This window comes from Martes martes, assembly GCF_963455335.1.
Source record: "Martes martes genome assembly, chromosome: 6".
In the NCBI taxonomy this organism is placed as follows: Eukaryota; Metazoa; Chordata; class Mammalia; order Carnivora; family Mustelidae; genus Martes; species Martes martes.
The window spans coordinates 37662101-37684292 of record NC_137893.1 but is presented as its reverse complement, the minus strand read 5'-3'; the positions used below and the strand labels follow the sequence as shown (position 1 = coordinate 37684292).

Below are 22192 nucleotides of genomic sequence, written 5' to 3'. Positions count from 1 at the left end.
TTGATATGATGAATCACATTAGTTGATTTTTGAATGCTGAACTAGCCTTGCATACCTGGGATAAGTCCTACATGGTATATAATTTTTTCATACATTATTAGATTTGCTCATATTTTATTTTAAATTTTTATATCTGTGGTCAAGAGAAATATCTATGTGTACTTTTCTTTTCTCATAATGGCTTGGTCTGATTTGGCATTAGGGTAATGTTGGGCTCAGAATAAATTAGGAAGCATTCCCTCCAATCTCTGAAAGAGATCATAGAGAATTGATATAATTTTATTCTTAAATGTTTGGTAGAATTTACTAATGAACCCATATGGCCCTGGTGCTCTCTAGTTTGGAAGGTTTTAATTATTTATTCCATTTATTTAACAGATATAAATGGATTCAGATTATTTATTTCTTTTCATATAAATTTTGACAAATTGTATATCTCAAGGAATTGATGCATTTCACTTTTGATATTAGTAATTTGTGACCCCTCTCTTCTTTTCTTACTTATTCTGGCTAAATGTTTATTGATATTATTGATCTTTGCCAAGAAATACCTTTTGGTTTCATTGGTTTTCTCTATTGATAACCTGTTTTCAATTTTATTGATTTCTGTGCTGATTATTATTATTTCTTTTCTTCTCTTTACTTTGAATTTAATTTGTTTTACTTTTACTATTTTCTTAAAGTATAAACATAGATTATTGGTTTTATTTTTTTCTAATATAGACATTCAATGATATCAATTTTCCTTTAAGCATTGTTTTCACTGCATCCCACAATTTTTTTCTTTTTGGGGGGGTGGGGTGTAAGTGAATTTTTATTGGAAACGTAAGTTGTCAACTTAAGCAGCAACAAATGAAGAATGAATAAGGAAAATTCCTGTTGTCACAGATACACAAGACCTCCATCGTATATGATATGGGAGGCATTTCAGCTTGTGACCCCTAGCACAGAAATGCCAAATGCTTTTCCATTCAATCTAATACTTCTGGCTTCCTAACCAAAAGGAATATTGTAAGAGCATGGGGAAGTTTCTTACTGAAAGGAAACGCCTGAAGAAGAGTATGGGAGAGAATGTAGAAATTAAGAATTATGTAGAATACCTTTTAAATCGTAATGAGCTACATTTTCATATCTTTACCATAATACAAAACACAGACACTTGCCAAACTGGTTCAGATTACTTAAAAACTGGGTATGTTTTTAGTCCTCTACATAAGTGTTTGGAAGTTACTTATGTTAATATGGAATGAAGGTATCAGTGCTTTTCTACAGCAGTTACCACACGCTAGGAAGGTCAAGACAAGCACGAATCAAGTAATGGAGTTTTCCCAAAGCTGCAGTATGAAAAGACTATAAACAGTTGATTCCATCCATGTGAATGGGCTTCTTTGCTGTAAGAGATCCAAATCGAATAAGGAATGAAGACGAGCAAAAAGGTTTCTTGAAGAGAAGAAGGTGATACCCTGTATGCATTTAGTTTTCTGCCCCTTTCCCAGCATCATTTTCTTCTCCTGCACTGTCTGAGGTCCATAATGTTAGGTTGTCTCTAAGCAACTGTATTGTGAAGGTGTTGTCTTTGTATGAGTCTTCATTCAGTAGATCAAGTTGTGCAATGGGCTCATCAAAAGCTGTTTTAGCCAGTATACAGGCAAGATATGGGTAATTAAAGATCTCTTAGTAAAATACAGAGAAGTTAAAAGTACCAGTCCAGGCAAATGGAGTGTGTGGGTTGCATCTATTTCTTGCTTATATCAAAAGTCTCTTGGTGATCTCCTTGGGAATTATCTATAGTTTGTTTTGTACCATCACCACATGCAACTTCAGTAAGGTACTGGAAGTAATCTCCCTTCATTTTCAGATGTAAGAACTTACTCTCTGCATTAGTTGCATTGGCTATTAAATACTTATCCAACAATTACAGCACCATGGTGCAGATTGACCTTAGTTCAGACTCCACTTTCTACTGAAAGTCCTTAATCAGCTGCAACTTCTTATCAGAGGTTTTCTGCTCACTGCTCCAGATGACCCTCCAGGTGGACCTGTTGTCCACTATCTTGTTCTAGTAGGCCCCTACAGCAGGTTTCTCTCCTCGTTGGACAGCTCAGTGGCCCACTCCATCACAGCCTTCATGCACTTGGCCATATCATCCTGGTGCTCAGCCTGCTCAGCCAGTTTTGCCTTTTGGATCAGCTCTGTCTTCCCTATGGGGACAGGGAGAGGAGAGCGAGAACGAGCACCCACCTGGACTGGCTAGAGAGGTATGTCCCTGGTGCAAGTCCCACCACCTTGATCCACTTTTGGCCTCAGTCAAGGACCCTCCAGTCTCCTGTATCTCACAATTCTTTTTTTAAGTTGCGTTGTTTCCATTTAGTTCAAAATATTTTTAAATTTATCTTGAAATCTATTCTCTGGCCCATGTGTTATTTAATAAGGTGTCCTTTAATCTTTAGGAATCTGGGAATTTTCCAGTTATCTTTTGTTATTGATTCAAAGTTTAATTCCACAGTGTTCTGGGAGCAAACATTGTATGATTTTTATTTGTTTGGATTCACTACTGTATATTTTATGGACCAAAATGTGCTCTATCTTGGTGACTGTTCCATATGAGCTTGAGAAGAATGAGAATTTTGCTGTTGCTGGATGAAGTTGTCTATAGATGCCCATTATACGCAGGTGATGGGTACTATTGTTGAGCTCAACTATGTCCTCACTGATTTTCCGCCTGCTAGATACATCCATTTATGATAGAGGCATGTTGAAGTCTCCAACTATGATAGTGGATTCATCTACTTTTTTAGTTTCTATTTTAATGATTCTTGATCACAAATAAATGTTTGCACAATGATGTATAATTATTTTCCAGTTGATGCTTCTAACTCCAAATATATTTGTAATAGATTAATGTTCCAAGGTTTTATTTCATTTTAACATATTATTTTTATGTTAAAATTTAAGTTTTTAAAAATTAAAACTTTTTAATAATTTACCTCACATTTCACAAACAGAAAAAATAAGGCCTTACTTATTTTTATTTTTCATAATTACCATCTTTGATGTCACCAAATCCACTTATGAATGAGAACTGGAAAGAAAATTTCATACCCAGATAATTCTTTGGTTCCTTTCAGTCCACATGGCATGAATCTTTAGTTCTTGTCACTCATTTCTTTATGTCTATAAAGAATAGCTGAAAGTTACCATCTTTTTTCCCACCTGTGTCTTGGATTAGCAGGTGGCTCCTCTTCTCATATAGTCCCTTGTATTTATTCTTATTTTATACATCCATCATATATATAAAAATATATATAATATATGATACTTATTAAAATTTATTTATACTCAAATAAATTTAATATCTTTAATATGAAGAAGGCTTTTATACCATCAATAAATCCCTCAAAACCCACAAATACTGAATGTCTAAAGCAGTGTACAGTTTTGCCAAGTTTTCTTTTTATCCCCATTCCATAGTTTTGATAGCCTCCCAATCTCTTACTTAAATTCCTTCTTGGTTTTACACTTTGTCAATGTAATACTTAACAGAATTTCTGCCAATGAATTTCCTACACAAAGAAATTGCCAAGCGAGTCTTTGGTTAAGGTCATTTCTTATGAGGTGGGGATAAAAGAGATGCTACTCTGTCCACTATAAAAGGAAGTGTACAAAAGAGAATATAATCATAGCACAGTGGTTTGCAATAGTGACAGCAAACATTATATTATAGGCTAAGAAACAGGTAAGTTCATTTGAAGTTTAATATATGTGCTTGATTTCTTGTTCTTCATTAGAAGTACCAAAGTTAAACATTTTCACTCTAATTCTGTGAAGTAGAGTTTAAAGAAAATGTTTAAAAAAAGGAAAATTCTACTTAATAGTGTGATTTTGGCAACCAATTCCAAGTTCCATCATTTTTTAAAATTCAATTTTCTATTTAAATTCTAGTTAGTTAGCATATATGGTAAAATTGATTTCAGGTATAGATTTAGTGATTCATCACTTGCATATAACACCCAGTGCTTATCTCAACAAGTGCCCTCCTTAATGCCCACCACCCATTTAGCCCATTCCCCACCGACCTCCCTCCATCAACCCTCAGTTTGTTCTCTGTTGTTAAGAGTCTCTTATGGTTTGCTTGACTCTCTTTCCATTTTGTTTTTCCTTCCCCTATGTTAATCTGTTTTGTTTCTTAAATCTCACATATGGGTGAAATCGTATGGTATCTGCCTTTCTCTAATGAACTTATTTCACTTAACAAAATACACTCTAGCTCCATCCATGAAAGATTTCATCCTTTTTGATGGCTGAATAATATTCCATTGTATACTTACACCACATGTTCTTTACCCATTCATCAGTTGATGGATGTTTGGGCTTTTTCTATAATTAGGCTATTATTGATAGTGCTGCTATAAACATTGTGGTGCATGTGCCCTTCAAATCAGTATTTTTGTGTCCTTTAGGTAGTGCAATTGTTGGGTCATAGGGTAGTTCTATTTTTAACTTTTTGAAGAAACTCCATACGTTTTCCAGAGTGGCTGCACCGGTTTACATTCCCATCAACAGTGTAAGAGCATTCCCCTTTCTCTGTATCCTCACCAACATCTGCTGTCTCCCGTGTTGTTAATTTTAGACATTGTAACAGGTGTGAGGTGGTATCTCATCATGATTTTGATTTTCATTTCCCTGATGATAGTGATGTTGAGCATCTTTTCATATGTCTGTTAGCCATCTATATGTCTTCTTTGGAAAAATGTCTGTTCATGTCTTCTGTCCAAGTTCTATGTTTTTTTACAAGTATTCAAACTGTGGGTTATTGCTCTAAATTTATAAGCTTAACCCATGGATATGCTTTCCTGTTATTAAAACAGAGTGACTTTAAATTGGGCATAAACTGATTGAATGGTAACACTTTAAAATAGTGAGATGGTAGATTATAGCAGTCCAGAGTATGATCCTTTGAGCCAAATTATCTGGATTTGCTCATCTATAAAAGGAAAACAACCACAGTACTTTCCTCACAGGAGGTTTTAGGGATTACATGGGTTCATATTGTTGAAGTATGCTGAACAGTGTGTGGCAAGTATTGACTGTTCGGTAGCTGTTGACTTTCCTTTTGAATGCTGCAAGTGGTATGAGTTAGGAATCAAGGAGGAAAGAGTCAATAATTCTAAACCTAGTGTTATGAAATATGTAGAGGCTCAGATCCATTTCCAAACAGAAACGTTTCATTCTCCTAATAAGGACTGAGGTAATAATGAAGACAGGTTGCCAATTACTGCAAGAGAGATTATTTTGGATTATTCATGTGGGCCTGACATTATCAGTCAAAAGCATCCTCATAAGAGGTGGAAAGAGGGATCAGAGTCAGAGAAGGCAATGTGGTGATAGAAGAAGAGTCCAAGAGAGAAAAAACTGAAGATGCTACAATTGCCTTTGAAGATGAGGAGTAGTCATGAGCTATGGCCTGCAGGATCCCCTTAGAAGCTAGAAAAGTCAAGAAAGCATCTTCTCCCCTATAGCATTTATGAGAAATAGCCCTGTTGATACCTTGGTTTTAGTCCTTCTGGCCTCTAGATACATAAAATAATAAACTTAAGGTGTTGAATCCATTGAATTTCTGGTAATTTTTTACAGCTGCAGTAGGAAACTGACACAATTGACCATCAAGAAAAGAGCTTGGGGTGTACCTGGGTGGCTCAGTGGGTTCAGCCACTGCCTTCGACTCAGGTTGTGATCTCAGGGTTCTGGGATAGAGCCCCGCGTGGCACTCTCTGCTCAATGGGGAACCTGCTTCCCTCCACCCCCACCCCACCTGCTTCTCTGCCTACTTGTGATCTCTGTCTGTCAAATAAATACAAATAAAATCTTAAAAAAAAAAAAAGAAGAAGAAGAAGCTTGGGGGCTCCTGAGTGTCTCCATCAATTAAGCGTCTGCCTTTGGCTCAGGTCATGATCCTAGGGTCTGGGGATCGAGTCCCACATTGGGTTCCTGCTCAGCGGGGAGTCTTCTTCTCCCTCTGCCTCTCCCCTCTTGCTTGTGCTCTCTAACTCTCACTCTCTCTGAAAGAAAGAGAGAGAGAGAGAAAAAGAAAAAGAAAAGCTTGGATGCACACTTTCTTGCACACACACACAGACACACACACATGCATACACACAGACCAGGGCTATCACATCACTGATTAATGCTAGTTACCAATTCTTTGGTAGGAAATAGCTAAGATAGTACCCCCTGTATATTCTTTGCACATTGTTCTAAGTGTGGTAGGATAAAAGGAAAAAATCTTTCATCTCTATCAACAAAGTGCTCTGTTTACTTTCACTAGGTCACTAGTTTGACAAAAAAAAAAAAAAACAATACTAATTATAACAATAACCTACAGTGTGTGCACAATTCCTGAGCAGTGAACCATGTCTCTAGTTTTCTAAGTGTGCATTGGACTTTAAGGTCTGCAAAGCTAGAGTTCATACTTTATTCCTCTTTCTACTCCTAAAACCTAGCACAGATTATGGCACTGAATAAGGTCTCATTCAAAGTTTGTTGCACTCAATTGAGCAAGGTAATAAAAGTGAACAATATTTCTTCTATAACTTTATGTTCCATCATTCTTAGTATGATATATGTTTTCTTACATGTGTATGGTTAGCCGGGTGCGTGCGAATGTATATGTGTGTCCACTCCTGTCATCAGATGATGTTTGTGGCTTTTTCTTCTGTAGAAGTAAAGGATTTTTTGCTTTACGACAATATTTCACATTTATTTGATGCCTGACCAGAAATATGAGTGACGCCTCTGTTCATGATTTAAGGGAAAGAAAAACAAAATGGTTTTTAAAAGAAATTTGTTCATACAGCATCTAGAACAGTGTACTGATATTGATGCTAATTATGAATTAAACGTCATTGGACGATGATGATGATGACAATGAAATAAAATTATTCCTCTTAGTTATTTCTTTCTTATAGTGTTTGTGAACAAAAATGGAAACCCTAAATGGTACAGGTGAAAAAAAAAAAACAACTCATGAATTTAAAAAAAATTGATTAAATGCATTAATATTCAGCTAATATGTATTCTAATCCACACTAAAACCTTAAGCACAAATGTCTGGGTTATTAAAGACACATGGTGATAAACTGTGCACGATTATTGTCTGGTAATCTAACTGCCCAAATAGCTCAAAAGTGGAATGTAACCAACAAGATTAGCCTTCTCATCTGAGTACTAAATGTCTCATTGCTCTTCAGGGCAGCCAAGGAAACCTCAAGGTCTCCTACAGCTGGGCAAGAAGAGGAGGTAGAGTCAACCCAAAACATTTACAGCTTTAGTGCATCAGTTCTTTCTGCTAAGAACTGTCTAACTACTGTCTCATTTTCTCCATTAAAATCCCAGTTATGGTCACTCTATTCTGTCTTCAGCAATAAGCAAGTAATTAATCAAATCCCAAGGAATAGTTAAAAGGAGTCCCTTTATAAGCCTGTGTCTGTGGTATAATTATAGATTGAGCCTTCCGTACTCACATATGTGCAGGGACCATAACTGTCATCAGGAAGAAATGGGAACAGGTTTCTGAAAGGGTTCCAAGACACTCTGCCCTCCCAGACCTTTTCTCCATTGCCCTTCTTGAAATTCTGCTTTGTTCCTCCTTATATCCTTCCCTTCTATCCTTTTGAATATGGAATGATAAAACATTCTCTAGATGTCATAGTCTCTTCTGGGCCACAGTTTTCTGGAACAAAAATTCTAAGGAAAGAATTGGGGCTGCTGTTGCTATTTTTTGTTTGCATTTAAACCAGTTTTATAATAAGGTATTATCCAAATAGCTTGAGTACAAATCTATAAGCCACTAAAAATAGTGGAAAAATGAGAATAAAGCTTGTTTTCAAAAAGACCAAAATAAAGCACAGCACAAAGAGAGGATAAAGTGGTAGCCAAACATAAAAAAAAAAAAAATTCTATTTTGGCACCCTAATCTGAACGGACAATTTTTTAAACTAACACATATGTGGGGGACTTGGGGAGGAAGTGGGGAACAAACAATAGTTCATTCAAAATAAATGCTGAAATGTGGGTATGGTTGAAGAAAGTTACCCAGAGACCAGCAGTCAGAGGCCGTAAAGATGAACTGATCTGTGCGGCAGAGAGCAGACACATGGCCCCACACTGGATCAGCCCCACCCCTACCCTCTGCTCTTACAGGTCTGAGCCCAGGGCTGGAGGTGGGGCAGTGTTTAGTCATCTCTCATTTCTTCATGAACTAACCTAATTTGGAGCACAGTGCAAATGAAATTATTTTATCACATTTTTTTAATGTACAAAAGCCAATACACATTTGATACAGTGCTCCCCAGAGAGCTAAAATTTAAAAACATTCACAACTATTTCATGTTAAAATGACCACCAAACATGAAAAGACATTCTTAAAAATTTGATTAAGAAAACATTACTAACTCAGAGAATGGTACTTCTCAACACAGTTATATATGCATGCATGTACAATATATAATTCACATATCTTCAATACTTTTTAAGGTTACATAAGAGAAAAAATGCTAAGCATAGTCTCAGCCTGCCTCTCTCTCCATTCCTCTCCATAAGCATGTGTTCCAGTTATCATTGGGAACATCTTGCTCCCTGAAGATGAATCTAATGTTGAAATTAGCCGTTTTTCAGAAAGCATGACCCCTACATACCACCTAACTGCTTCTTTTGGTGCTCAGTGATGAATCAGTGATTCATTCTCTAGCATGACTTTCAAAAAACTGTTAAGAGAGCAAGGTAACTTCTAGCATAAATCAGGTCTGTCACCCAATTTTTCCTGAGACTCAGTGGACCCCAGTGACAGGGCTCCTGCACAAACTGCCTTCCCAGAGTTGCCTATGTGTCTCCATGTCTTCACAGAGTCATGTAACACAATCTCTGGAGATACCAAAGGACCACTGGGACTGAGCTGGCCTCGCAGAAGTGGACATGAAGCTCGATGGCCTCGCTGGGCTGAGACGGCTTCCCATTCCGTGTCTCATGGTCTAAGTTTGGATAGTTGTTAAGAAAGCTCCTCGGGGCGCCTGGGTGGCTCAGTGGGTTAGGTCTCTGCCTTCGGCTCAGGTCATGATCTCAGGGTCCTGGGATCGAGCCCCACATCGGCCTCTCTGCTCAGCGGGGAGCCTGCTTCCCCCTCCCTCACTCTGCTTACCTCTCTGCCTACTTGTGATCTCTCTGTCAAATAAATAAATAAAATCTTAAAGAAAGAAAGAAAGCAAGCTCCTCTGGTGCTGCAAAGCAGGCACGGCAGTGAGAGAGTCGTTAAGGGAGACATTTCCAAAATGCATCGCTCACTTTTCTTTGTAGCTCTTTGGTTTTTTAGTATTTTTACTCTGTTTATCAGGAAAAACATTCTGTGGATAGGACATGATGGAATTCACTCTAATATTCAGGTATCTCTTGAAAGCCTGCCTAATGGCCAGATAAAAAAGATGTATGAAACTCACTGGTGTATGCCAGCAGAGTCAACTAAAGAGTGAACATCTTCTCTCTGATGTTTTTCTCCAGGACACCTGCAAAGGCCATGCATAATCGATGATCGATGCTTCACCTATCAGGTGAAGTTGGGGCAGTAAGAGCAGGTGATCACTAGTAAGTGCCTTCATGGCCTTGAGTGGAATCACTGCTTCTCCCAGGACCAGTTGGAGAATGAATTCCCACTTCACTTATGGGGAAAAGGTCAGTGCCAGAGTCTAAGGGGCCGCCAGACACATATGGTCAGAGCAAGTTGTGAGTGTCTTCATGAACTGAATTGGTAGTTTTGCAGAATGGTAGAAACTAAACACCTAGGAAGAGGCCATGCCAAGGAGAATGCATGGCTCAGAGAAGGGGTCTTGTAGAGGTTCTTGGCCTGAAGAAATGTGTGGAAGCTCAGAATTCAGCTCCAGAAGAGGTCATAATGACACAGTTTCCCAATCTCAGCTGTGGATCTGGATGTACTAGTTCCAAACTTCTGGAAAGATAGGAGTGGACAGAACTAGAGTGAAAAGGGATGAAGGATCCCGTCAGATGCAAAGGTGTAGCAACTAAATGAGTAATCGCTGGCAGAAAATTCTGACTTTTCTGAGTTTGACAAATCAGCAAGAAGCTTCCTGGAGATCCCTCATAGAAAAGTTTAAGAACCCCAGGGACAACCCCAGGGACCATGCAGGTACTGAAAATGAGGGAGGGGGGCCCAAGTAAGTGGTGGTGCCTAAGATGAGTTGGAGAGCTCATGCCTGTCTAGAAATAGCAGCCTCTTTTCTGGTCCAACAGATTTTTGTCCACAATTGGCAGATTTTCTTTCTCTCAAGAGAAGAAGAAACATGACTCTGTGAAAGCTCCTGTTCTGTGTTTTTGGTTTTTTTTAAATTGTTTATTTATGTGGTTTAAAAGAAAATACACAAATACAATTATTTCTCCAACACTGTGCAGGAGAAATAAATCACCTCTCCAAAATAAGCATTGAACAAGGGTTACTATATTGCTGTCCCATTTCTGTTTAGAAAGGGTATTATTTTTGCCCAGGAGAGTGAGTGGGGTCTGGATCAGTGGGCCCTTGGTAGGGCATTACGAGAACATCAGCCATGCCCTCAGCAATTTCAATTCTGGTGCTGTTTTTGTTGTCTGGTGCCCTCTGCTGAGACCCAGCAGTGCATTCATCAGTTCTGTCTACATCCCTATTTCTTTTTGGGTAACTGCTTAACCCACACTGCGTGCAAATAGTTTTGGTGGGAGAATAAATCAAACCACCTTGGCCTCATCTTATGAAAAACCAAAAGCTTCTTCCACCAGATCCTATCACTCACCCTCTCATTGCCCTGGAATAGGTAAAGGGTGAACATCTTACCTCAAACTAGCCAGTCCAACTTTCTGTCCTGAGATTTTGCAACTTAGTAATGTAAGGATAATAAACAAACAAAACCAATAAATAAATAAATGTTGAGCCCTAGTGAATCTATTACGTGATCTCTTCTGTGAAGACCTTTGGTATCTATCTGGCCTCTGCCTTTCTCACGGTTCTTCAGCCTTCTCTTCCAGCCATACTCAAAAAAAAAAAAAAAAAAAAAAAAGAGGGAGAGAAAGAATAATCTGTTTGTTCCAGGTCCCCAGTTCTCCTCAAATTTTATTTCAGTTGCTTGCAACAAAAGAGTCCTAACCACTGTACTCCCAGTGTGATCAACAGAACAGTGGAGAAAAGGAAGACACTCTGCTCAGAATTCTATTCACCCTTTGGTAGGTCTGCTCTTTTGTGCTTATAACCAAGGTCTTCAGCCCCTTTACAAAGGGTGCTGTTGCACAATTTCCACTTGTATTCAGTGGAGATATTTTCCCTGAGAACTGTCAAACTCAGCTCCACCAAAACACTCCAAAGTGGAGCTTCTCCAGCCAGACTAGTAGAGAAATGAAAGAAATGTAGAAGGATTAAGAAGATGACAAGGGGTGGGAGAACATCTCATATCCTGCCCATCTTTGTTTTTCCCTCTGGCCTCTGAGATACTCAGCATTAACTAGTCAGTGAGCCTCATAGGGAGGATTCCCAAGTCATTACAACCATGGGCTTTGCAAAGATAGACTAGAGTTCAAATTCTAGGTTTACCACTTACTAGCTTCAAACCTCAGGGTAAGTTACTTCATATCTGAAGTCATTTTTCTCATCCAAAAGGAGAAAAATAATTCCTATTCCATCTCACTCCGATATTCTGAGAATTGGATGGCATGACGTTCGTGTTTACCGTGGGGTCCAGAACACCATAAGGAATAATAAATGAAATTGCAATGGCATGTAAGCTCCATGATATTGACAGCTTCTATAAAGTTGTTAAGCATAGAGCTAAAAGCTAAAGGTTTGGAGAAAATTATAGTCCCACATTCATTAATAGTAGGATCTAGTCTAGTAGGATCATTCCCACATTCATTAATGTGATAGAGAAAAAGTCTAGTAGGATCTAGTAGGATCATTCCCACATTCATTAATGTGATAGAGAAAAAGTCTAACAAAAACAAAGTTTTCCTGAAGCAAGAACAGAACTGATTCAGTAGCTAAGGACTTATTTCTTAGAACCTATTCACAGAACATTATTTTATGATGTTGTTTTCACATTATATTTTTTAAATAAACCATTTCAAAAATTAAAATGTTAATAGCTATCATTGATGAATTTGGCTGAAAAGAATATACAAAGTTGTTTCTAAAATTTAACTACATATTATCACCTAGGGGTCTCTTACAATGACTGATGCCCAGGCCACACCCTAGAGCAATCAAATCAAAATCTTTGGGGTGGGACCAAAGCATTAGAATTTTTACTTCTACTTTTTTAAAATTAAGAATTATTTATTTATTTATTATTATATTATATAATTATATTATATTATATTATATTATTTATTATTTATTTATTTGAGCGGGAGAGGGCCAGAGGGAGAAAATCTCAAGCAGACTCCCTACTGATCACAGAGCCTGCTTTGGGGCTCAATCCCACCACCCATGAGATCATGACCTGAGCCAAAACCAAGAGTCGGCTGCTTAACCATCTAAGCCACCTAGGCATTCCAAGTATTGGGTTTAAAAAGCTCCCCAGGTGATTCCAGGGTAGATCCTAAGTTGAGAATCCCTTTGCTAAGGTGAGAAAATAAAAAGGATTATATTTTCATCATTATATAGGAATAGGAAATTTCAGAAATCAATGAGAAGTGAAAGTAATTTCAAAACCAAAGTGACCTGATTTTGAATGACAAACTTAAGATGGTTCTAAAACCAGTGGGATAAGCCAGAGAAAAGTTATGTTAAATGGAAAGCATTCTTGTCATATGATAGTATAGACGTTCTGTAAACATCTGTGTTAGACAGGTCGTAATGGTAAATATAAAGCTGAAATGCAATTAAACTTGTCTACAAAACACAAGTATGACTTTGATTCAATAATTTGTAGTTTCATCTCTATTTGAAAATCAAATCTAACTAAATATTTCTGATGGCAGTCTTTCTCCTTCACTTAAAATCAGGGTTTCTCAACTCTAGCACTATGGATATTTGGGGCCAAGATAATTCTTCTGGCGGGGCCTGTGCACTGTAGGATCCCTGGTTTCTGCCAGTTAGATGCCAGCATTACCACCACCCCCAGTTCTGACAGCCAAAATGTCTCCAGACGTTACCTTGTGTTCCCTGAGGGCAAAATCATGCTGGTTAAGAACCAGTGTGTTAAGCGAACTACCACACACATGCGACTTCAATCAATATTTGCCTTAACTGGTTCCATTTAAACACATTTCCTGGATTCAAAATGAGAAATAAGGAAACAAAGACTGATTTCAATTTAAACAATGTTTACTTCAAAAAAAATATAGAGGAATTGAGAGAAAATGTTAGAACCAAGCCCCTCTAAGGAAGAAGACTGCGGGCTGTATAAAATGTTTGGCATTGAGTATCTCTGAAAGAAACAATATGGATAGCAAGGGGAAGAAAAATGGCTCGATATGTGGTCTAGATCAGAATGGCTGTGAGAGCAGCGGTAGGGGAAATGCTTCACTCAATTCTTTTCATCTCAGACCAGCTCTTCAGTGACTAGGGCATCCAGAGGCCTATATTACAGCCGTAATATCATCCTTTGGACACCATAGTAGTATCAAATTTTAATTATATCTGGTGTGGATTATTGATCACCGTTCAATAAACATGCAGTGAGTATCTATTAAGTGCCAAAAATTAAGCTAGGTACTAGGAATGCCAACATAAATACAAAATATTTCTGAACTTTAAAGATTTCACATTCTATCAGAGTAAGACCATAATTTACAACTTAAAATCTCTACCATTGTGTAATTTTTAAAATATGAAATGTAAAGGTTATTAAAAAGACATGAGGATTTAATCAATCTTGTAGAAACTGGATTTAGCAATGATATTTATCTGGGAGATGAGTTTGGACTCTGAGGGAAGGGCTAACCTTTGCTGATCACCTATTTGTTATGTTCCAAAGAGCGATTCGTTTTACTCTCATGATAATAGTGCAAAGTGATATGATTATCTTTGTTTTAAAAAGAGAACGTTGAGATGCAGAGAAGCCAACTAGCTTACCTAAGATTTCTCAGGATTTCAAACTGTATCTTTCTGATGTCAAAACCCACATTTTTTTAAAAAGATTTTTTTTATTTATTTGTCAGAGAGAGAGAGAGAGAGCACAAGCAGGGAGAGATGAAGGCAGAGGAAGAAGCAGGCTCCCCCCTGAGCTAGGAGCCCAGTTTCTGGGTTGGAGGGATGACGGGACAACTTAATCCCAGGACCCCAGGAGCATGACCTGAGCCAAAGGTAGTTGCTTGATTGACAGAGCCACTCAGGTATCCCAAAATCCGTGATCTTTTAAAAAATTATTTGGAATTACCTACAAACATACAGAAAGTGGCAAAAATAAGAAAGCGTATAAATACCCATTACCAATATCAATACCCTACCTGGTCTCACCTCTTAACAAGAGTTCACCCCATTTGCTTTACCATGCTCTCTCACTCTTTATCTATACTGTATACTATAAATATATAAATATAGAGTGATTAATAATATATAAATTAGTATACAAATAATAAACAATACATTATATATTATATATTAATACTATGTATAATATATATAATATATATAATATAATATTGTATATTAAAATATATATGGATCTCTATATATCTATAATATAAAACATTATGTAATATAATGTGATATAATATTTTCCCATTTGAGAGTAAGTTGCATACAAAGTGGTCATTTACCCTAAATTCCTCAATATTTCTTTCCTACAAATAAGGATATTCTCTTACATAGCCACAAACAGATATCTACTTAGTAAATTTTAACTTTAATATAGTACTTTCATATGATATCACAACTATATTCTAATTTTTTTAAAATAGACTCCATAATGATCTTTATAGTAAAATTTCCCTTTAGGATCCAGTTCAGAACCAGGTGTTATATTTCATTGTCATGCCTACTTTTTTCTCTTTTGATCTGGAACATTTCCACAAACTTCCTTTGTTTTTTGCTTTTGTTTGTCTTGGCATTGATATTTTTGAGGAAGATAGCCTCTTCCCCACTTCTCAGAACATTCCCCATTTGGGTTTTGCATCAGGTTTCTTCATGAGTAGATTCAGGGGCATTGATGGCTGAAATGCTGTAATAGTGAGGGGTATCCTTCCCAGAGAATTACATGACAGGTACGTAATACCCTTCTTTAGGAAATGTCCATTTCCTAATTTATAAATTAGGGTTATTGAAAATATAAAAGAAAAATGTATATCTTTTCCTTATATTTGTACTGATATGCTTATGTATCTATTAGACATTCATTAGTGCTACTTCCTTCCTTCTCATAATCATCTTTAATCTCTTTTCACTTAATTTCTAGGTCAAAAAATTTTAAAAAATCACATGCTTTTAGGCCAAAACTTGGTAAATCTTTCTCCGTATATAAGTAGTTAGTTGCCTTTATTATGCCCCAGAATTGTACAATATGGACAACTTACATAATCACTACAACATTTAATTTCTAGAAATCACATAATTAAGACTAAGACAATCTCACCTAGTTTCCTCCTTGGTACTTCCAAATCCCATGATGATCAACTGTGGGGACTTTATTTCCCTTCAGGGCCGATTGCAAGTTCTATCAAGAAATATGTGGCTTATTCCCCAAGCGCTGTCTGAAATTAATACAACACTTATCAAAAATGGTGTTATTTTCTTTGCTGACACTCATCTGATAAACTCGAATGGGCTACTCACTCAGGCTGCTGATCCTGGGGCAGACCTGACTGGCACCATAATCCCAGCTCTGGCAGGTCATACACAGAGCAGAGTCAGCTGAATTCCACAATCCTGAGGAGGAGACTTCACGTGCCAAGCAGAAGCATCTGGACAACATAATGTCAACATTGAGCACCATGCATATACAGCAGACCATTTCCAGTTAACTCACAGCTTAAATAACAAACTCAGATACAGTCCGGTCAGCTCTTCGGCCACATTCAGACACTTTGCTTTCCTAATATGAGACAGCAGGGAGTTGCAACCTTCTCCTTTGAAAAGACCCACTCTATTTCTCCTATCCCATTCCTCATTTTCTTCCTTTTTAAAAAATTAGTTAATTTATTTTTATTTTTTATTAAAGATTTTATGTATTTATTTGTCAAAAAGAGAGACAGCACGAACAGGTAGAGTGGCAAGCAGAGGCTGAGAGAGAAGCAGGCTCCCCCCTGAGCAAAAAGCCTAACGTGGGACTCAATTCCAAGACTCTGGGATCATGACCTGAGCTGAAGGCTTCGGCTTAACTGACTGAGCTACCCAGGTGCCCCCATTCCTCATTTTCAAGAACCTTCCTAAACTCCATGGTAGATTAAGTTCTCTGTTTGGCAGTAAAACTTTTTATTTCCATTAAGTGTTCAATTTTTGTTTGCTGTAGTCTTTATTTATTTATTTTTAAAAATATATATCTATATAACAAAGCCTGCTTACTGCGAATACTGTAATTCTCTTGGCCTGAAGGCTTTTTCTTGAACATGGGAGCATGTTCAGCTCCCACACAGGGCAAGCTGCAAGTGCCAAAGAATAAATTTGCCCCAGATCTGCCCTCGACCAGTAATGGACAAAGTATTAGTGACAAATACCTTCCTCCTTGGGTAACTCTGAGGCATGTTCTCTATCATCTACCGGATTCTGGCCAAAGGAATGAGCTCTAACTGCCATCTGTGGTCACTGGTTTCCTCACACTCTATCTGTTGGCTTTTCTCTCTTCCATGCCTCATGTGTTACTCTCCCACTGGTGTTTTCTCTTACTTGGTTTCACTTTCCAAATCAACTATTTGCAGACAACCTTGTCTCAGAGTCTGCTCCTAGAGAAACCCGAACCAAGACAGGTGCCCTCTGCTTTTTCTTTTCCCAATGAGACATTCTTTATTATTCTTACACATTGTGAAAAAGGAGAAAACAAAGTATCAAAAATCAAGACAATTGTCTTTTTATTTTTTTAAATTTTATTTATTTATTTATTTATTTATTTGACAGAGAGAGAGTGAGGCAGAGAGCACGAGCCAGGAGAGAGGGAAAGAGAGAGAGAGGGAGAAGGAGAAGCAGAATTCTCACTGAGCAAGAAGCCTGACTTGGGGCTTCATCCAGGAACCCTATGATCATGACCTGAGCCAAAAGCAGCCACCTAATGGCTGAGCCACCCAGGCACCCATTTATGGGTTTTTTTAAAGGATGAAATAAAAAGAAGTTTAATTCTCACTAGCATTACTGGTTTTAGTTTCCAATCTTTGTGATAACTGATGACAATAAGTTAAAGGCCTATTCTAAGAATAATTAATAATTTTCAAATGTTGAAAGGCTAATTCCAAATACAAGAAAGGAAAATCATTCTGAATCTTCAGAAGAACTCAATTTACCTTAAGGGATTGAGTATATAACTTGTTTTTCATCACCTGCATTTGGGAAGAACTCCAGGAAACGTGAGTAGCATTTTCTCTACAGCTATATGAATAAAAGGGCTCCACAATTTTGTTGAAAAGACCTCTGTCCCAAAGGTAAATACCACTCTTCCACTTCTAGAGACAGAATATTGCTGTAGCTTTTGTTTTGTTTTTAAAGATTTTTCTTAAGTACTCTCTACACCGAACATGGGGCTTGAACTCAAGATCCAGAAATCAAGAGTTGCATGCTTTTCCGACTGAGCCAGTCAGACAACCCAAAAATTGTTGTAAACTTTTAAATAACAGTCCAGTATCATATTTTCAACACTACTGTTTTCTAATATGATGGGACATCTGGGTGGCTCAGTCACTTAAGCCTCCGACTCTTGATTTTGGCTCAGGTCATGATCTCATGGTTGGGGGATGGGGCCCCATGTCAGTCTCATGCAGCTTGCTTGAGATTCTCTCTCTGTCCTCTCTTTCCTCCCCTTCCCCCACTCATGCTCCCTCGCTTTCTCTCTCTAAAATAAATAAATGTATCTTTTAAAAAGCATGTTTATAGACAGGGTTAATACTTACCCATCTTTATTCACCTAGCATCTTGCAGGTGAAATTTAACTTAACTGAAATGGCATCTCTAGAATGTCTGCAGTTACAATTTACCACACTAGCTAGTGCAACTCTGGGGTCCTTAAGGTAAAATAACAGCTGAGTTTTGTTCAACTAATTGTGAAGCCAGTCAACAATTAATGAATAGATTTCAGATATAAGATAAAATAGATTTAAAATCAAATATAAAGGTTAATAATGCAATTGAACAGTGCAGTGACCTATGAAATGATATAAATAAAGGTTGCATGTAGTTCTTAAATCACATTCTGGTGGTGTGCAAAGATGATTTTACCAGATCTCAGCTGAATTAGTTGGTTAGTAGTGTTAAATATGTAGTGTTGACAGTAATTCCAGTAAATGGAAATGTAGTAAAGAGTTTTGCATAAATACACAATTAATGCACATTTGCAAATCATTATTAAGTAGATTATGCTTTATTTATAAAACCTAAATGAACTTGTTATAAACTCATAATACTATGTGTATGTATGTATGTGTGTGTGTGTATCACACTAATCTATTTTGGGGCAAGAAATTTTGTGATATGCTAAGTGTTTGAATATATTGTAAATATTACTGATAATGAGGTTTCTAGTAATAGGGTATTAGTATGTGACACAACCATGCTATTTAAAACCATAAGGGTAATTTACCTAATTATATCTCAGCCTTGCTTTAGCTACTTTCCCAGAAACACATACTTTGTTCTTTACACTCAGACTGTCACAGTGTTTATGTTTTAACTCCATTACTTTCCCTGGTTTATTAATTTTTATCAGATAGAAGAATGTTCGATTGCATAGCTACAATCCGTTGACCTCTTACTATGGCTATAATCTGGAGTATTTCATTTCACTTGATATTGCACATGTCATTAATGTTAATACTTTTAGGAATATATGGAAATTACAAACTACATTCCCATGAAAGCCTAAAAGCTACCTAGTGCGAGTCTCATTCACCCCTTTAAAAAGACTCCTCCTTGTCTAAGACATTATCAGTAGTGCATTCAAAGAATATACACCTTTTCCTTGAAAAATATAAATCAAGATCAAACTGAAATGAATTCATAGAAAATGTGTTAACATTTTAAGACTGTTAAATTGAAATATACTTTAATTCAGCTTCTGTAAAGAGTAGTATAGACTTTCTAAGAGAAAAGGGGGGAAATCATGAACCAGTGGCAAATTATTAAAAAAGATAAGTAGATATTGAAATGAAAATATTTTTACATACAAGGTTACTTGTCTTGTTAGGAAGTTGGAAAAGGGGTAGAGCACATTGCAAGAACATTCAGAGTTATACTATTGATAAATAAAGACACTTAAAGACAAGAGGTAAGGGTCTCTCTCTCTTCCTCTGTCCCCGCAACATGATGCTCACAGGTCTTACGCAGCTCTCATCATCCTTAATTGCTCTGAAGAAGAGCCCTATCACTAGCCTGGGAGCCCCTGTGGGACAGCACTAAAACAGGCATTTGTGGGTCTCTATCCTTGGAGCACAGGCTGTTCTCAGGCTTTCTTGATGGCTTAAAGCTGGGTTGTGATTATTTTTCCCAAGACTTTTTAAATTCATGCTTTCATAATTCTCTATTTGCACTCTAATATTGAGATATCACAAAGTAGATGCATACTGCTATCCTATTAGCATAAAAAACTCGCTGAAATTAATTTTGAAAAGAAAACAGCAACAATTCTACATTTGCAAACCATAATATACTAAAACTCACTAATAACATTGCCTTAAAGTCTGTTTTCTCCTTTTAATTTCAGTCTAATACATAAACCTACCTCCTGCTCTACAGTTTTTATTCCTTTGAGGTCCATTTAGTGGGATGAATGGGAGTGAGCAGTGGGGAGAAGAAAATATATGGCTATATGTTAAGCCTATATGATTTGTATGGACAGTGTAAAACTTGGGAGTTTCTCTTCAGTAGGTCCCCCCTTTCTCCTATGCCCTCTCAGTGGGCCACAGGCAGAAGAATAATTCCTGCGTGGTTCCTAACAGACCTATCTCATTGACCATTAACCAACAAAAAAAGTTCTTATTTTGTTCCCATATCACTTTCATTTTCTTAATTGTCATTTTTGGGAATTTTTAATTCCATATTTTTCATTACTTATTTAAGAACATGCAAGTAAAGCACTTATTCTAATGACTATAGCCTTCCTGAAATCTAGCTCTCTTTCAAGAGGAAGAAATACAGATTTCCATTATATGTTTGATTTCTTGACCTCTTTTAAAGTCATAGCATAGAATGAATATGAATTAATAATGATTTTAATTATGACTCTAGCTTCTATCTTCAAGAGAACGTAAGTGGAGGGCTGGCAAGTTTGGAAAGCTGATGTTTCCCATACATGCCATGTGGGCTTACTCCTGGATAACTTAGCATTGATGATTTGATATGAAATACAGCTTTCTACATTTTGACTGAATTTCCCATTCTCAGAATGGAAGCCACATCTATCATTCCATTAGTGAAAGGGGTTATATTTCAGAACACCAAATTTGGTTTGAAGACACCATAAAGAAAATTAAGTGTATTGTTAAGTATTCTTTCTTCAGTGTTATAAGTGTAAATTGTTGACACGTAGAGGGAAGAGATGCCACATTGCCGATCTTTCTTGTTGGATGAAGCACGAACTGAAGTATCACTTTCTAACAATTAAGAAATTAGCACTAACAATTATGTGTCATTTCTTCTCTAGAGCTCACAGCATGATTAGTTTATGCCTAATTAAGGGCCTAAATCAGCAAAGAAAGTCTGGCGCCAGCCTGAGGGGAAATTCCTATAGGCTACTTTCTAGATTTTCTCAACTTAAATTAGAATGTAATTCAATTTTCAGTGTTGATTTGAAAAGACTCGTTATTATTTCACAATTCTCTTATTTCAAACAAACCTTTGATTTCTATCTCTTATCTTTTTCATTGTCCTTTTTAATTTGTTAAAATAAAAAATAAAATAAAATTAGCTTAAAAAAAGAGACAAAAGGAAAGAAAGACGACATAAAGTTGAAGAAATGCTCCTGCAAGTTTGCACAGTCTTCCTTCTCTTTTCCAACAGGCCATCATTCTCGAAAACTTCAAACTCCCCAGGAAACCTTTTAAAACTGAAACCTCTAACTCAGGACCAAAAGCCATACAACTTTCCCCCAAGACAGGGGAAGTAAACATTTAGTTTGACATATTTAAAGTGTTTCATTGATTCTTCAGTTGGATCGAGATTTTTTTCAAACACCCTATTCAAAACTAGCCACATGGGGAAACGATTAGAGACCAGAGTCCCAGGAAAATGAATGAAACAAATAAACACATATGTGCCTGTATGCGTGTACATATATAAATGCATTTGCACACCTATACCCGACGTATATACATGCACACTTATATATACATGTATATAAAGCACTTGCACACACCCATGGAATTTATCATGCTTTATATTCTTACATGTATCATATAATATTATCTCTATTGTATAGCTTAGGAAACTGGACACCAAAGCTTAGAAGTGTTTATTAACTTTCACGCCGTCGTACAGCTAGTAAAATGGCTGAGGCCCAAAGTTAAGAAAACAGGAGAGACTAATACAAAATAAAGGTCAAAAGAGTGCAAATAAAATTCCTAATTTAATGTTGCCTTTATGATTAGTTATGCCCTTTCAAAACTAATTTAACCCTAAAGGAAAGTCTTATTCAAAAATATAAAACAAATGGCTCTCACAGTTTATCAAAAATAAGAAAGAGGTTTTTAATGCAATTTTTCTTTTACTTTTGACATTTCTTTGCATGGAAAATTTAGAAAATATGACCAAAGGGAAAGCTATTTTCCCTAAAAAAGAGAAATGACAAACTCTTGTGATATCAATAGGGTAAAAGAAACCAAGAAACCTCGAGCCTGTGGACCTATAAACAGCAATGCTTATACATCAGAAACTACCTACAAGAAATTTTCCATGTTTAACTAAAACTGGTTTCATCCTTCTCCAATTTCCAGAGTGGAAATCAACGACTTCTGAGGAATAAAAACAAAAGAAAACTAGAAGAGGAAACCAAAAAGAAACAAATTATATTGCTTTAATTAGAAGACAAACTTGGAA

The 22192-nt window shown here is 36.8% G+C and overlaps 1 pseudogene across 1 annotated transcript; it reads right to left on the bottom strand.

The window, feature by feature from the left end:
- Positions 1-1350: 1350 nt before the first annotated feature.
- LOC308344295 (14-3-3 protein theta-like) lies at positions 1351-16756 on the bottom strand (annotated as a pseudogene). The gene is made up of 2 exons: positions 16678-16756; positions 1351-2201 (listed from the first exon to the last, which is right to left on the bottom strand). The product of its transcript is annotated as a 14-3-3 protein theta-like (transcript).
- Positions 16757-22192: the final 5436 nt, after the last annotated feature.